Here is a 17,322-nt window from a genome sequence, read left to right on the forward strand (position 1 = left end):
CCGCGCGTTGCTACGGAAACTATTGCCTAAAATTGATGTTTTACTCCACAAACCAGCTGTCTCTTAAAAAGGATTAGCAGAATAATAAATAAACGATTTTCTTTTGACGCCATACATTAGAATGTGGTCCAGATAGACATGTGTTTGGCGTCAAAAGAGAATCGTTTATTTATTATTCTGTCTAGACTAATGACATTTACTTTGACTCATCTCAAAAAGTAGGTAAACAAATGTCATTAGTCCAGATAGAATCATAAGGTTCCTGCTTCTAAACATATCTGAGGTTTCAACTTCTAAACATATCTATAGTATTATGGACTAGAACTATGCAGAAAAATAAACATCCAGTCATCTTGCATTACCTTCATAAAAAATGACATAATTAAGGTGACTTCAGTACCCCTTTTTGTGTATACATCAAGATTTCTAACAAAAAATGATCGAAAACATAGAGGTTACTTACAGATCATGCCATAGGAGGGCACATCCTAGTTAAAAACAAATGCGAATACAGTGTTTCTTGTTAACCTGGGACATATGTAACAATGGATGCATGCACAATGTAATAGAATCAGTCAAATCTAGCAGCTGCATAACATTTTAGCACATCAAAAGAGCATAATACAGGAAAAACGCCATAATTGTCAGTTCTTGTTTAATCTCAGCGGGGCATAATGTCACAATTATTACATAGAGATATATTGATCCTAAATAAGAGTACATGGAGCAGTATTGCCATAATCTAGCTCCAGATAGCCCCTTATAGGACATGATCCATTAAAAAATGTAGTAGTACAGATCTGACACTTTCAACCAACTATGTGTAGATGGAAGATCATAAACATAGCTATCTGAATTTATATAAAACCTGACAGACGTGGCCGATCAAGAATGAGCTATTTCAGATAGCGAGGAGGTGCCATGACGGTGCAGTGGCGACCGAGAGGACCTTGAAATTCCACCAATGTTCGATACATGTAATACGAGCAGGATACACATGGACGCGATGATTTTTAGCCGGAATGACAATCTCGAGAAGGACAACGAACAGCTTGATGTGGTGAGGAGAAGGGAATGGAGAAGATGAGGAGGAGGGACTCAATCAGGGGCGTTGGCACCAAATACCTTAGATGACGGCCAATGGGAGCGGAGCTGCTCCACTTCTCAACGGGGATAGCGATATGCCTACTCTTCTGTGGCGTAGATGGGCGGATCCGCATGCTTCTGGGTAACCGGGCGGTGGTGGCAGCCGCTCTTGAGGAGGTCGCCGAGGTTGAGCGCGTCGTGGCTGCCGGGCTTACAACCTCCTTGCGGCGGATCTGACCGGCACCTGGATCCGTGGAGAGCAAACAAAGAGCTCAAATCCTTGTCCGTCGGAGGCGGCGGTGTTTATGCACAACATCTGGCTGGGGCGCCGTCCGGTGGTGCGGGTTGAGGGCGTCGCCTGCTCTACCAAGATGGAAAAGTATATAGATACGGGAGATGGGCCGATGGGCTTATTTTATCAGTTTTTACACCAATTCAGCGGCAATGGAAGACAAAACATGCCCGCTTCGACTAATTACCAGAGTTCCCCTAAAAAAAACTAATTACCAGAGTTTGATCACATGATTTGTGAGAAAAATTGCTGAGGTGGCATGCTGTTGATGTGGATAGTATGCATGTCAAGAGAAATAAGGTAGTGGGGATGAGCTATTTAGGTATTATAGATTAGAAGTATGAGATACGGTTTGCATGGGCTAAAAAATAATGTTAGTGGATGTTGACGTGGCATACTTGATGAGGCGGAATGCTTGGATGTTAAGAGAATTCAAGGTAGTGACGATCAACTATTTAGGTATACTAGATAAAATGAACCGGCTCATCACAAAATCGTGAAGTGTTATGTGATGGAAACGTTCTAGGAACCTTCCACGCTGGTGTGAAGCTTCCGTATGGTTTTTTCAAGGTGTTTTCCGGTTTTCTTTTCTTTTTATTTTTCTCTTTGTATTTTCACTGTTTTTTTGTTTTTTCTTCATATTTTTATGTTTCTTAGTGTCTTCCATTTTTCCAGGTTTATTTTTTATTTTATTTTTTATTTGACCTTTTCACTGGTTGGTGAGGTGAGGTGCATGAGCGTGGAAAATTTTACTCGGCGACCGAGAGGTCGAGTATATTTACTCCTCACGGCCGCTCGAAGTAAAATTTGTACTCACCTAACGGTTATATGAGTTCGGCTAGTTCCAGTTTAAAGAAGTAAACCACAAATTTTACTTCTCTAACTGGTTATAGGAGGGCTGGTTAGAGTTGCTCTTAGGACTCGATATGGGTGAGGCATAGCTCGCACCCGATGGGAAGGATTGTTCGCATATGTTGCCTCCGTGAGTGGACGTCAACTCTATATTGGCATCCTCTTTTACAACTAAAACTCCCTCTTTTATTGATATGTGATAGTAGTTACATCTTTTAGTAGCAAAGAGGAAGTAAAACAATCGGGGCATCATCAATTCACTCATTACGAAAACTAAATCTAGCCGCACGGGCTAGTTCATGGGCAACACCATTTACTTTTCTAGGGCAGGACTCAAACCGAATTGAACTGAAATCACATGCCGAATGGTAGCAATCGTTAATGATGGCGGCTGCATTATTTGCATAGTGTCCCCCTTGTTCATAATCTCTACTCCTAATGGACGATTTGGTTGAATAGTCCCATCACTTTCGTCTGGTTTTTTTTCGTCCGGTTTATTTTCATTTCACCTCCCACCACCACTCCCACGTTAATTTTTTCTTCTTCACACTTAAAACCGAATCGTGTCTGATACTTCTTCCATTTATTCATGCTTGCTTTGGCAGGTGTCGATTCAATCAATCATGTAAATATTTGGTAATTAAGAATTCATAAATAATACCATATACAGGAGATCACTTTCCAAACAAATCACCTCCCTCTCCGATTTATTTCTCCCATTGATCTCCTTCCATCCTAATAAAGCACGCATTACATTCCTAATTAAGAAAGAAAATAAAAAAAGAACCTCCACCCGCACGACCCCTCCCACGCCTCCAGTGCGCCGCCACCCGCCACCACGTTGCTGCGTGCCACCCCCACCTCCAGTGCGCCGCCTCCAGTGCCCCGCCACCCACCGCCACGCTGTTGCGTGCCGCCGGGCGCGGCGGCGGCGATCTCCGGCCAGATCCGGCTGAGGATCTTCACCTGCAACTAACAACGCTATAAGAGGGGCTGAGCAAAGCGGTAACAAGCTCCAATCTTCACCTGCAACTAACAACGCTATAAGAGGGGCTGAGCAAAGCGGTAACATAGCCAAACAACGGTTTGCTAGGACAAGGTGGGTTAGAGGCTTGGTTTAACAACATGGGAGGCATGATAAGCAAGTGGTAGGTATCGCAGCATAGGCATAGCAAAAGAGATAGCAACTAGCAAGCAAAGATAGAAGTGATTTCGAGGGTATGGTCATCTTGCCTAAAATTCTGCAAGGAGGAAGAACGAGTCCATGAAGAAGACAAACGGACGTAGTCGAACGGGTCCTCACAAACGCGACGTTACCGGAACCAACCCGAAGAAGCAACACCGGAAAGAAGCACACAACATAGTAAACAAACCACACATGAACATGGTATGATATGCGGGATGCGGTATGTGATGCATATGCATGATTTGGAAAGGAATGATTGAACCTGGCCTCAACTTGGAAATCCAAGAGTGCCACTGAAAAGGTGAGGTGATTTATAGAATTAAGCATAGTTATGAGAATATCTAGGTATGATCATGTGTATAGGCATCACGTCCGAGACAAGTAGACCGACTCCTGCCTGCATCTACTACTATTACTCCACTCATCGACCGCTATCCAGCATGCATCTAGAGTATTAAGTTCATGAAAACAGAGTAATGCCTTAAGCAAGATAACATGATGTAGAGGGATAAATTCATGCAATATGATAAAAACCCATCTTGTTATCCTCGATGGCAACAATACAATACGTGCCTTACTGCCCCTACTGTCACTGGGAAAGGACACCGCAAGATTGAACCCAAAGCTAAGCACTTCTCCCATTGCAAGAAAGATCAATCTAGTAGGCCAAATCAAACTGATAATTCGAAGAGACTTGCAAAGATAACCAATCATACATAAAAGAACTCAGAGAAGATTCAAATATTGTTCATAGATAATCTTGATCATAAACCTACAATTCATCGGTCTCAACAAACACACCGCAAAAAGAAGATTACATCGAATAGATCTCCACAAGAGAGGGGGAGAACATTGTATTGAGATCCAAAAAGAGAGAAGAAGCCATCTAGCTAATAACTATGAACCCGAAGGTCTGAAGTAAACTACTCACACTTCATCGGAGAGGCTATGGTGTTGATGTAGAAGCTCTCCGTGATGGATGCCCCCTCCGGCGGAGCTCCGGAACAAGCCCCAAGATGGGATCTCGTGGATACAGAAGGTTGCGGCAGTGGAATTAGGTTTTTGGCTCCGTTTCTAATCGTTTGGGGGTACGTAGGTATATATAAGAGGAAGGAGTATGTCGGTCGAGCAACAGGGGGCCCATGAGGGTGGAGGGCGTGCCTAGGGGGGTAGGCGCGCCTCCTACCTCGTGGCTTCCCTGTTGGTTGCTTGACATAGGGTCCAAGTCTCCTGGATCTTGTTTGTTTCAAAAATCACGTTCCCAAAGGTTTCATTCCGTTTGGACTCCGTTTGATATTCTTTTTCTTCGAAACCCTAAAATAGGCAAAAACAACAATTCTGGGCTGGGCCTCCGGTTAATAGGTTAGTCCCAAAAATAATATAAAAGTGGATAATAAAGACCAATAATGTCCAAGACAGTAAATAATATATCATGGAGCAATCAAAAATTATAGATACGTTGGAGATGTATCAAGCATCCCCAAGCTTAATTCTTGCTCGTCCTCGAGTAGGTAAATGATAAAAAAGATGATTTTTGATGTAAAGTGCTACTTGGCATAATTTTAAAGTAATTTTTCTTAATTGTGGTATGAATATTAAGATCCGAAAGATTCAAGATAAAAGCTTAATATTGACATAAAAATAATAATACTTCAAGCATACTAACAAAGCAATCATGTCTTCTCAAAATAACATGGCCAAAGAAAGTTATCCCTATAAAATCATATAGTCTGGCTATGCTCTATCTTCACCACACAAAGTATTTAAATCATGCACAACCCCGATGACAAGCCAATCAATTGTTTCATACTTTTGACATTCTCAAACTTTTTCAATCTTCATGCAATACATGAGCGTGAGCCATGGATATAGCACTATAGGTGGAATAGAATGGTGGTTGTGGACAAGACAAAAAGGGAGAAGATAGTCTCACATCAACTAGGCGTATCAACGGGCTATGGAGATGCCCATTAATAGATATCAATGTGAGTGAGTATAGATTGCCATGCAACGGATGCACTAGAGCTATAAGTATATGAAAGTTTAAAAAGAAACTAAGTGGGTGTGCATCCAACTCGGTTGCTCATGAAGACCTAGGGCAATTTGAGGAAGCCCATCATTGGAATATACTTATAGCATTTACTTTGACTCATCTCAAAAAGTAGGTAAATAAATGTCATTAGTCCAGATAGAATCATAAGGTTCCTGCTTCTAAACATATCTGAGGTTTCAACTTCTAAACATATCTATAGTATTATGGACTAGAACTATGCAGAAAAATAAACATCCAGTCATCTTGCATTACCTTCATAAAAAATGACATAATTAAGGTGACTTCAGTACCCCTTTTTGTGTATACATCAAGATTTCTAACAAAAAATGATCGAAAACATAGAGGTTACTTACAGATCATGCCATAGGAGGGCACATCCTAGTTAAAAACAAATGCGAATACAGTGTTTCTTGTTAACCTGGGACATATGTAACAATGGATGCATGCACAATGTAATAGAATCAGTCAAATCTAGCAGCTGCATAACATTTTAGCACATCAAAAGAGCATAATACAGGAAAAACGCCATAATTATCAGTTCTTGTTTAATCTCAGCGGGGCATAATGTCACAATTATTACATAGAGATATATTGATCCTAAATAAGAGTACATGGAGCAGTATTGCCATAATCTAGCTCCAGATAGCCCCTTATAGGACATGATCCATTAAAAAAATGTAGTAGTACAGATCTGACACTTTCAACCAACTATGTGTAGATGGAAGATCATAAACATAGCTATCTGAATTTATATAAAACCTGACAGAGGTGGCCGATCAAGATGAGCTAATTTCAGATTAGCCGAGCAGGTGGCCATGACGGTGCAGTGGCGACTGAGAGGACTTGAAATTCACCATGTTCGATACATGTAATACGAGCAGGAGATACACATGGACGGCGATGATTTTTAGGGCCGGAAATGAACAAATCTCGAGAAGGACACGAACAGCTTGATGTGGTGAGGATGAAGGGAATGGAGAAGATGAGGAGGAGGGAAACTCAATCAGGGGCGTTGGCACCAAATACCTTAGATGACGGCCAATGGGAGCGGAGCTGCTCCACTTCTCAACGGGGATAGCGATATGCCTACTCTTCTGTGGCGTAGATGGGCGGATCCGCATGCTTCTGGGTAACCGGGCGGTGGTGGCAGCCGCTCTTGAGGAGGTCGCCGAGGTTGAGCGCGTCGTGGCTGCCGGGCTACACCTCCTGGCGGCGGATCTGACCGGGCACCTGGATCCGTGGAGAGCAAACAAAGAAGCTCAATCCTTGTCCGTCGGAGGCGGCGGTGTTCATGCACAACATTTGGCTGGGGCGCCGTCCGGTGGTGCGGGTTGAGGGCGTCGCCTGCTCTACCAAGATGGAAAAGTATATAGATACGGGAGATGGGCCGATGGGCTTATTTTATCAATTTTTACACCAATTCAGCGGCAATGGAAGACAAAACATGCCCACTTCGACTAATTACCAGAGTTGCCCTAAAAAAAGACTAATTACCAGAGTTTGATCACATGATTTGTGAGAAAAAATGCTGAGGTGGCATGCTGTTAATGTGGATAGTATGCATGTCAAGAGAAATAAGGTAGTGGGGATGAGCTATTTAGGTATTATAGATTAGAAGTATGAGATACGGTTTGCATGGGCTAAAAAATAATGTTAGTGGATGTTGACGTGGCATACTTGATGAGGCGGAATGCTTGGATGTTAAGAGAATTCAAGGTAGTGACGATCAACTATTTAGGTATACTAGATAAAATGAACCGGCTCATCACAAAATCGTGAAGTGTTATGTGATGGAAACGTTCTAGGAACCTTCCACGCTGGTGTGAAGCTTCCGTATGGTTTTTTCAAGGTGTTTTCTGGTTTTCTTTTCTTTTTATTTTTCTCTTTGTATTTTCACTATTTTTTTGTTTTTTCTTCATATTTTTATGTTTCTTAGTGTCTTCCATTTTTCCAGGTTTATTTTATTTTTTATTTTTTATTTGACCTTTTCACTGGTTGGTGAGGTGAGGTGCATGGGCGTGAAAAATTTTACTCGGCAACCGATAGGTCAAGTATATTTACTCCTCACGGCCGCTCGAAGTAAAATTTGTACTCACCTAACGGTTATATGAGTTCGGCTAGTTCCGGTTTAAAGAAGTAAACCACAAATTTTACTTCTCTAACCGGTTATAGGGGGGCCGGTTAGAGTTGCTCTTAGGACTCGATATGAGTGAGGCATAGCTCGCACCCGATGGGAAGGATTGTTCGCACATGTTGCCTCCGTAAGTGGACGTCAACTCTATATCGGCATCCTCTTTTACAACTAAAACTCCCTCTTTTATTGATATGTGATAGCAGTTACATTTTTTAGTAGCAAAGAGGAAGTAAAACAATCGGGGCATCATCAATCCACTCATTACGAAAACTAAATCTAGCCGCACGGGCTAGTTCATGGGCAGCACCATTTACTTTTCTAGGGCAGATCTCAAACCGAATTGAACTGAAATCACATGCCGAATGGTAGCAATCGTTAATGATGGCGGCTGCATTATTTGCATAGTGTCCCCCTTGTTCATAATCTCTACTTCTAATGGACGAGTTGATTGAATAGTCCCACCACTTTCGTCTGGTTTTTTTTCGTCTCACCTCCCACCACCATTCCCATGTTAATTTTTTCTTCTTCACACTTAAAACCGAATCGTGTCTGATACTTCTTCCATTTATTCATGCTTGCTTTGGCAGGTGTCGATTCAATCAATCATGTAAATATTTGGTAATTAAGAATTCATAAATAATACTATATACAGGAGATCTCTTTCCAAACAAATCACCTCCCTCTCCGATTTATTTCTCCCATTGATCTCCTTCCATCCTAATAAAGCACGCATTACATTCCTAATTAAGAAAGAAAATAAAAAAAGAACCTCCACCCGCACGACCCCTCCCACGCCTCCAGTGCGCCGCCACCCGCCACCACGTTGCTGCGTGCCACCCCCACCTCCAGTGCGCCGCCTCCAGTGCCCCGCCACCCACCGCCACGCTGCTGCGTGCCGCCGGGCGCGGCGGCGGCGATCTCCGGCCAGATCCGGCTGAGGAGGCAAGTAGGGGTCGGATCCTGTTCTGGGGACGGTGTGGAGACGATCTAGGAGGCACGGGAGGAGGTCCAGCGGCGGGGTTTTGAACTCCAAGTTCATGGCGGCGGCGTTCCTCGCCGGTTCCGAGCGAGCGAGCTCCGACAGATTCTGCGTCTTGCGGCGATGATCATGTTATCTCTGCAGCGGCAGCGGCGACACACAGCTGGCGCCGCGCTCCGTAGGTCAGCTTCTCTCATCCCTCACCCTGGGATACCCTGATATATATATCTCTCTCTCTCTTTCTCTGTGTGTGTGCGCGCGCGCGCGTGCGTGCAAGGGATCTTAAATTAATTGTTTGCTTGGAGTTTAGGATCCAAGTACGCCCCTCTCCGTGGTGTTCACTGATTTCTTGGAGCAACAACGTGTTGTTGGAGTTGCGGAAGCATTAGGTCGAAGGAAAGATGACGATGAAGGACACACAGAGGAGTGTGAGCGGTGATGGCAGCAAGGTTACCGGCAGGTATGCATGCAGGAACTGACTGTACAGTGTTCCTGTGTGATGCTACTGGTTTTAACGTTTGTACTGTGATGCCACTGGCAGTTTAAATAAATCTGCTATCATTTGGGATGTGAGTTGTCACAACTTGCTGTGCTCTGGTGTTTGGCTCAAAATTGCTTTTGGGAATGATTCCTCTGAATAGACTACTTATGCTTGACATTTTACTTTCATTATTTTTATTTGTAACTCAATTTTGGTATCCTCTCAAATTAACAATACTTTTTCTGGATATGGTAGTTGAGAATAGTTATGGTATATAGCGGAGTTAGCCCATCCTCACCAATGACTCTTCCTCATGGATTTGCTGAACTAGAGTTAGTAATGGGGGTATTTTAGACTGTTTTGAATTATGGGGGTATTGCAAACTTTAGAAGCTGAATTAAATTTTTGTGCAATTGAAAAAGGTGTATACAACTTGAATTTATTAGGTAGTATAGGAGAGATATGAAATTTTTAAAGTGTCAGTCAGATTTGTGTGTTGTTTTGGGTAGTATTCAGTTTTGTTCCATCTTAGAGGCCAATAATGCACATGTGATATTATCTACATTATTCAGTTTATACGGCTTCCCATATTCCAATGGTTGTATTTTGCTAAATTGCCCATCTACTTACTGGAATTCTCACAAATAGAAGTGCAGTCAGAAGGTAAAAAGGATGGTATGGTATGTCTCCATTCACATGGTACTGAACTGTTAGTGATGCTTTGTGTTATTCTGCAGACTTGAATTTAGTTTCTATGGTTTTCTTTTTCTGTTCATAGACGAGAGTATAGTCTGAAGGGGAAAAATGGTATGCTCTCAAGGGTGTGCAAGAACAGTGAGATTTATATTACTGAACATATTGTTAACAATTTGTTATTTTGCAGACTTGCTCTCAGTTTTTATTCTTGGTAGGTGATTCTTCATGACAATTTTTCATAGAGGAACATTTTTGGTAAGCGTATTGTAATATTGACTCCCACCTTTTTATTTACATGCAAAGATAACCAATTGTAAATTTTAAATGTACATTTAACTTATTTTGTGAAATAACATCATGTCGTTCAGATAATTTGATTTCCCTCTATGATATTCTTTGGCTTTAGTATATCTTAGGACAAATTGTTAGAAGTTCTATGCTTCATAACCAAAACATAATCTTCTTTTTGTTATGTGATTTGCATCATGATGTGTTCCCATATGTTCCCCTGTCGCTTAAAAAAATCAACGCCCGATGCAACGCACGAGCATATACCCATCATGACAAATAAACCTCATCATGAAAGCATTTATGTACCTATTTAATTTGCGGTGGCAGGGTGGCGTCAGAAACGGGGATCGGTGGTGCTGGTGTCGACGGTGCGGTGCGGTACAAGGTCAAGATGCGGGACGGGACGGCTATCCATGTGAGGCACTCGGCGGTGAGAGTTTGTGGCATCAAGAGGAGCGCCCGCAGCACCTCCAGATTTAAGGTGTTGGCCCGAGACCATCAAAGAGGGAGGAGATGAGGTTAGTATTTCCAGAGGAAAAAAACAAGAGAAGAAGAACAAGAACGACGCTCATCTCGGGTTCCAGGTACGATGGAGCCGGCGGCGAAGCGCATGGCGCTTGCAAACATGATACTGTGATAGTGGATGACGCCGATACCCTCAACTGCGGCATCTGCTACCTCCCTCTCAAGCACCAGTCTTCCAAGTGCAGACGCTCGTCGTCCATGCTAGGCCGATCCATCACAAGTTTGTGTACCAATAACACTGGAACGTCATTTCTGCTCGGGTGCAGTGTGACTTCGGTCATACCATATGCTCGCGGTGCCGCGACAAGATGATGGCGGCAAGGAGGTGCCATGTGTGTCATGTCCGGTTGACCGGCGGCTATCGCCGGAACATCGCATTGGAAAGGCTAATGGAGTCCATCCGGGTGCCGTGCGCCCACTGTTGCCCGTGCTACTGCCCGTAGGCGGACTGCGGTTTCGCTCGCTCCACGGCGGCGCTCCTGGACCACTTCGCCGACGCGCAAGGGTGGCCGTGCACGACTGAGCTTCGGGCCTGGGTGTGCGTCGAGGTCCAGCTCTGTGACGGCTTCAAAGCCTTCTCGACCCGTGCCCAAGGCCGGCAGTACCTGTTCCCGCTGAACGTGGTGTTGAACCCGTTTGGCCGAGCGGTCTCCGTGCTCTCACTGCATCCTTGGGTGTTGTCGACGGCGCCATGTTCTTTGAAGTTCGAGGTCAGACTCAGGTACTGCTGCAACATCGACCACCGTGGCGACATGTGCCTCGGCCATAACCACGAAACTACGTTTAAAGTAGGGTGCACTGATCTCTCTGGTGGGCTATCGAGCTCTGAGTACTCTTCCCGGTTATTCCTGCACAAATACGTCCATCCACATGACATCCGTACTATCATGGCCAGTTTCGACGTAGTACCTGTTTCCTTGAAACTATCATTATGTTGTACTGTATTAACAAATCTGACTTTCTTTCTTTTTCATATTGTGCAGGATTCAGATTTATGACAAGGACACAAGAAAATTTATAGCATCCGTTGTGATGATACAAGGGAAGTAAGCATAGATGCGTATTTTGTTCAATGTGATGATACACGGGAGAGCTCGGCCTATGCTGCCAACTGATCTGCGGCGGCGCAGAAGGAAATTTCAAAAGCAGGGCAAGCGAGAGTGACTGTTCTATTGATGGTCAGAGGGAGGGCTTGGCAAGAGAGATTGAGGGAGCTCTACTACCTCGATCTTGGCATAGAACCTGATGGCATCATGCCCAGGTAAGATTCTTCTATGTTCCAATTCTGGCACTCGTTGGTCTTTTACTATCGGAGCTTACAAAATCTTAGATGCTGCCTACAAAAGACTGAGACACAATATTTTGATTGCAGATTGTATATTCGTCAGTAATATGCAAAGACTAAGTGAGAGACACAATGTTTTGATTGCAGTCTTGCAGACAACATCTTGTTCAGCAAGTAGATGCCTTCCTATGCATGTATATCCCGACTGGATTGTAAGCCATTATCAAAATTTACTGGTATTGAAACAGAAGGGCATATGCTCTTAATCTCACCTTTAATCTCAAAATCTACCAGTAGGTTATAACATAAATCTTAGAGATTTTAATGATATGTATTGACCTGCAAGTCTTAACTTTTAATGATATTTTTTAGTACATTGTTCACCTTTTAGTCAACTTCCTTATGGATGTATTTCAAATACAACTTTCCCATGTAGTCAACCTTGAATATTAATTTATTGGAACCATTTAGATTAATTACAAGAAGTAGTCATTATATTTCTACATGGGTTGAAGTGAAGCAAATAAATAATTATCCTGTTTAATTCATGTAAAGTTCATATCTGTCATTACTAATGGAGGTGGCACCTTCAAACATGAGAAATTATGCAGTATATCCATTTTATTTTGTATCTAGCATTGTTGCTTACAGTGTAGGCTTTTTTGGGTCTTATTTGGGTGTATGATTTATTGCAGTATAATAAACATAACTGGATGTGTGATTTATATTCACTTTTCTTCCTTCATGCTTTGCTTTTCTTCTCTCTCTATGTGTGTGCGCGCGCGCTTGTGTGTGTGTGCGTGTGTGCTTGTGTGTGTGTGTGCGTGTTTGTGTTATGCTAGATGGCTCATCCTCATCGTTTGGATTTCTCAAATTGATGCATTATTTTGTATCTCTTAGTTCAGGGACACACCTATTTTGAAAGTACAACAGGTGAATTTAATTTTGAGGAATATCAAGAAGAAATAATACACGCTCCTGAGTTTACCCGTGCAATTTAGCATTATTTAAAACCTACAATGTCCATTTCCTCTAATTATTTCAGAGATCTTACGTGCTCTTCCTGTTGGTATGTGGCTCTGGCTCGAGGTTCGTGTTGGTATGTGGAACAAATTGGTTGCCAACCTGGGACATGAGGAAAATTGCTTTTGTAGACAGGACCAGTGAGATGGATGGCTTATTTACTGATTTTGTGCTTTAATCTGGTTTGGATTTCCTCCGCTGACTTGCTCTTCCTGTGTAGCTCAACGCTGCATCGCTCGGTTCGTTTGCTTGCTTCCTTTGCTTGGCTCAGGGAGGAGAAGGCCAGGACTAGCGACAAGGACCTAAGGGTCTTGCGTCACGGCCTTTGCCCAGAAGGCGAAGACCCAAAACTAAATTCTTTGTTTTTAACTTCCAAAAAATTACATGGTACATAACTATTAGTAGACTTTAGATCTCAACCATTATAATCTAGATCAATTGATCTTTGCCAAGCTTTTTTTGATATGTATACTACAAATTTATTTTCCAATCTAAGTACACAAAGTTTTCTTTTAAAGAGCTGAGTAAGTTATAAGAAAGAAGCAGGAGTCCGACTTCTCCTTTTGGTATTGAACATAATCACATGTATTTTGATTGGACTCTTCCTTAGGGTCTTCTTTTTTTATTTGGATTCTTTTTTTAGTCTACCATAAGATGGCTACCGAAAACCTTGTGGTTGTCGTGTTACGCAGCTAAGTTTTTTAATAGAAAGGCATTGATCTATCTATACTTTTTTTTGAGAATGATATGTGACATGTTAAACTATTTGTACATGGTAATATTTATAAGTAACGCCACATTTTTAAATCTCATCTCTTAATATATGAAATTTATGGTTCAGATATTTTAATCTACGTGGTCAAACATGATGGCTTGTTTGCCTTTTGTTTGAAGTATTTAACACTCCAAATATATGAACATGTTAAACTATTTGCTCTGTATGTAGTTTGCGTTAGAATCTCGAAAACGACTTATATTTAGGAATGGAGGGATTAGATAGCACCTGTATAAAAACGCTTTCAGGTGTCATCTATCATTTGTGATGCAGTGCAAAACTGTTCTATATTCTTAAACCACTTTCTTTTATTTTGTGCATCAGATGAGTCAGTATAGGTCATTGAATTACATTTTTTTATACATTGCAATTAAAGTGGAATTCAATTTTGTATACATGCATTATGTTTATATATGCAATAAGTAAGATTTTAAAAAAGCCCGTGGCAACGCATGGGCATTCTACTAGTATCCATAAGTTCCTGGCTGTCCGAATTGACGATAATCCTGTTACTTCCAGCCGATGCAGAAGTTGAAGACCAAATTTGAGGGCCAAGACTTCTGCAATAAGAACATTGTAAGATGACTCGATGATGCGAACCAACATGTGGTTGGATGGTTAGAGGGACAGTAATATTTCAGCCCACTAGGGTTTAAGTCCTGGTGCTCGCATTATTTTTGTATTTATTTCAGGATTTCCGGCGATGCGTTTTCAGTGGGAGGTGACGGTTCAGTGGGAGGAGACGTTTTCGTCGACGACGAGGCGCTTATGATGACTTCGTAAATACTAAGATGATATGTCAGCTCAGTCTCTCGAAGGTGCTCATAAGGGTAGGACGTGCGTGTGTGCATTCATATGGACGAGTGTACATATGCGCGTATGTATGAGTGCTTGCGTCTGTACTGTGTTAAAAAAACAGGACTCGATGATGGCGTCCTTGTAAAATCTGCAGCATGTAAGTTTAGCAAGGAAATAACGTTACCACCCGAAAAATAAAATAAAACATAACGTTACGATCGACGAGCTGACGGAGCGACACGGCGACGCGCCATGTCTACGTGCAGTCGCGCTCCACTCCGACACGGAAGAGTTTGTCCGGCTCGGCCTGCACGTAACGTAAACCGTCATGTGGTAATATAGCGAGTAAGTAGTAGGCAGATATAGGTACAGTATTCCTACCCGCCGCCGGCCGGCCTAATTCAGATCGATCGACATGCACATGACATGACCGGGCAGCTACCCGAGGACATGCTCCTGGACGTCCTGCGCCGCCCGCCTCCCTCCCTGCAGCCTCGCGGCGTGCCGCTGCGTCCGCAAGGAATGGCGCGCCACCGTCGACGGCCACCGCCTACTGCGCACGGACCTTCTCCCGCTCTCGCTCGACAGCGTCTTCCTCGAGCTGCGCGACCCGGACCTGCCCCTCGAGCGGATGGAGCACCCCATGCATGCCCGCGCTCTTCTCGCGCCACGCCACGGCGCGCCGGATCGCCGCCAGCCTCGGCTACCCGGACGCCCCCCTGCGTGTTCGACTGCGGCGTGCAGGATGTTAGTTAAACCCTGAACTGATCGTAGTTGGGCCGGTTTTCCCGGTTCTTTAGCTTTGCTTTGCATGTAATAAGGTGCATGGGCGTGGTTTGTGCGTGCAGTGCGCGACTAGGAGTAGGAGGTGACCGCGGTGAGCACGCCCTCTTCGTGAACGTGGGATGGCACGTTCGAAGGAACGGGGTTGTGGCGTGCGAATCGATCAGGTCTGTTGGTTTTCTTACTGAATAAGAGGAAGCGAGTAAACTGAAAAGTAGCAAGTTGTGCGCTGCGCAAAAATCCACTGTCTCATGTGAGTTCATCGAGAGCGAGAGCGAGAGAGAGGACACGAGCGCGGCGGCTGCCTGACAATTGGTATCAGAGCCACCGGCAACGAGGGGCCATGGCGGGCAGCAGGGAGGCCGGCACCGGCGAGGTGTCGGACACAGCTGCCCAGGGACTCGGCGGGGAGGCGACGCCAAGGGCGCACACGGAGACGCGGGGACGGAGCCGCGGACGCAATCGTGTCAGGAGAAACCAGGGCGAGGTGATCGTCCACGAGCGTGTGATCCGGGAGGCAACCGGGCACGGCGGCGCGATCGTCTACCCCACGCTGACACCAACCAACTACATCGAGTGGGCCCGGATCATGCAGATCAACCTGCGCGCACAGGGCCTATGGGAGGCCATGCTCGACGAGAGCATGGTCACCGATCGGGAGGACATGGCGGCGCTCGCCGCGCTCATCCGCGCCGTGCCTCCTGAGATGCACGGCATCCTCGCCGTCAAGAACTCCGCGTACGAAGCCTGGGAGGTCGTGCGTACGATGCGGCTAGGAGCGACCCGTGTCAGGGAGGCGACGGCCCAACGCCTCCACAGCGACTTCGAGCAGATCACGTTCAGGGATGGCGAAACCTTGGACGCCTTCGCCATGCGCATCACCGGTCTCGCCAACAACCTCCGATCGCTGGGCGACAACGTGGAGGAGGTCCGCGTGGTCCGGAAGATTCTGCGCGTGGTGCCGGCGCGTTATGCGCAGACCGCCTGCGCCATCGAGACGCTCCTTGACCTGTCGACTCTGACGGTAGAGGAGCTAGTTGGTCGCCTCCGATCCGCGGAGGAACGTTACGCCAGCGACACGAAGAACCAGAGCGGCCAACTTCTGTTCACAGAGTAGGAGTGGGAGGCGCGCAGGAACCAGCGCGAACTCGGGCAAGGCTCTGGCTCAAATGGTGGCGGAAGCAGCAACGGCGGGCAACGGCAAGGCAAGCCGCCCGGCAACAGCGGGCAGCGGCACGACCGTGACATGACAAAGGTGAAGTGTTATAACTGCAATAAACCAAGGCACTTCTCCAGGGACTGCAAGGAGCCACGCCGTGAACGGCGAGGACAAGGACAGGGCGCGCCGGGCCAGCTGCCGGCGGCCCAGCCCCAGCAAAGGGCCAATCTGGCCCGGATCGACGACGACGAGGCTGGCCTCCTGCTGGCGCAGTCTTGTACTCTCCACGAGTGGGAGCCCGCGCTCCTGATGGCCACGGTTCCCCTGTCCAGCACCCACAAGGAGGAGGAGGGCGCCGCCATGGCGCACGGGCCTGCCATCGGCGCGCCCACCCACGTTGAGCTGGTCGAGGACCAGGTGCACCTGTCCAAGGAGGGATGTGGCGACAACGTCTGGTTCCTCGACACAGGAGCCAGCAACCACATGACTGGCGTGAGGGGAGTCTTCGCCGAGCTCGACACCGGCGTCACGGGCACGGTCAAGTTCGGGGACGGCTCGTTGGTGGAAATCTAGGGGCGTGGCACGATTCTCTTCGCCTACCGCAATGGTGAGCACCGCGCTCTGACTAATGTTTACTACATTCCTCGGCTACGCAGCAACATTGTCAGTCTCGGGCAGCTCAACGAAACAGGCTGTCAGACTCTCATCGAGCATGGCGTCCTCCGCCTGCGTGACCAGCAGCGACAGCTCCTAGTCAAGGTGGAGCGCACCAGGAACCGACTGTACGTGGTCACGCTGGCTGTCACGCAGCCGGTGTGCCTCGCCGCGCACGCGGGTGAGGTGGCCTGGACATGGCATGATCGCTATGGGCACCTGAACTTCGACGCACTCCGGAAGCTCGCACGCCACGGCATGGTGCGCGGA

This window comes from Triticum urartu, chromosome 3 (assembly GCF_003073215.2).
Source record: "Triticum urartu cultivar G1812 chromosome 3, Tu2.1, whole genome shotgun sequence".
In the NCBI taxonomy this organism is placed as follows: Eukaryota; Viridiplantae; Streptophyta; class Magnoliopsida; order Poales; family Poaceae; genus Triticum; species Triticum urartu.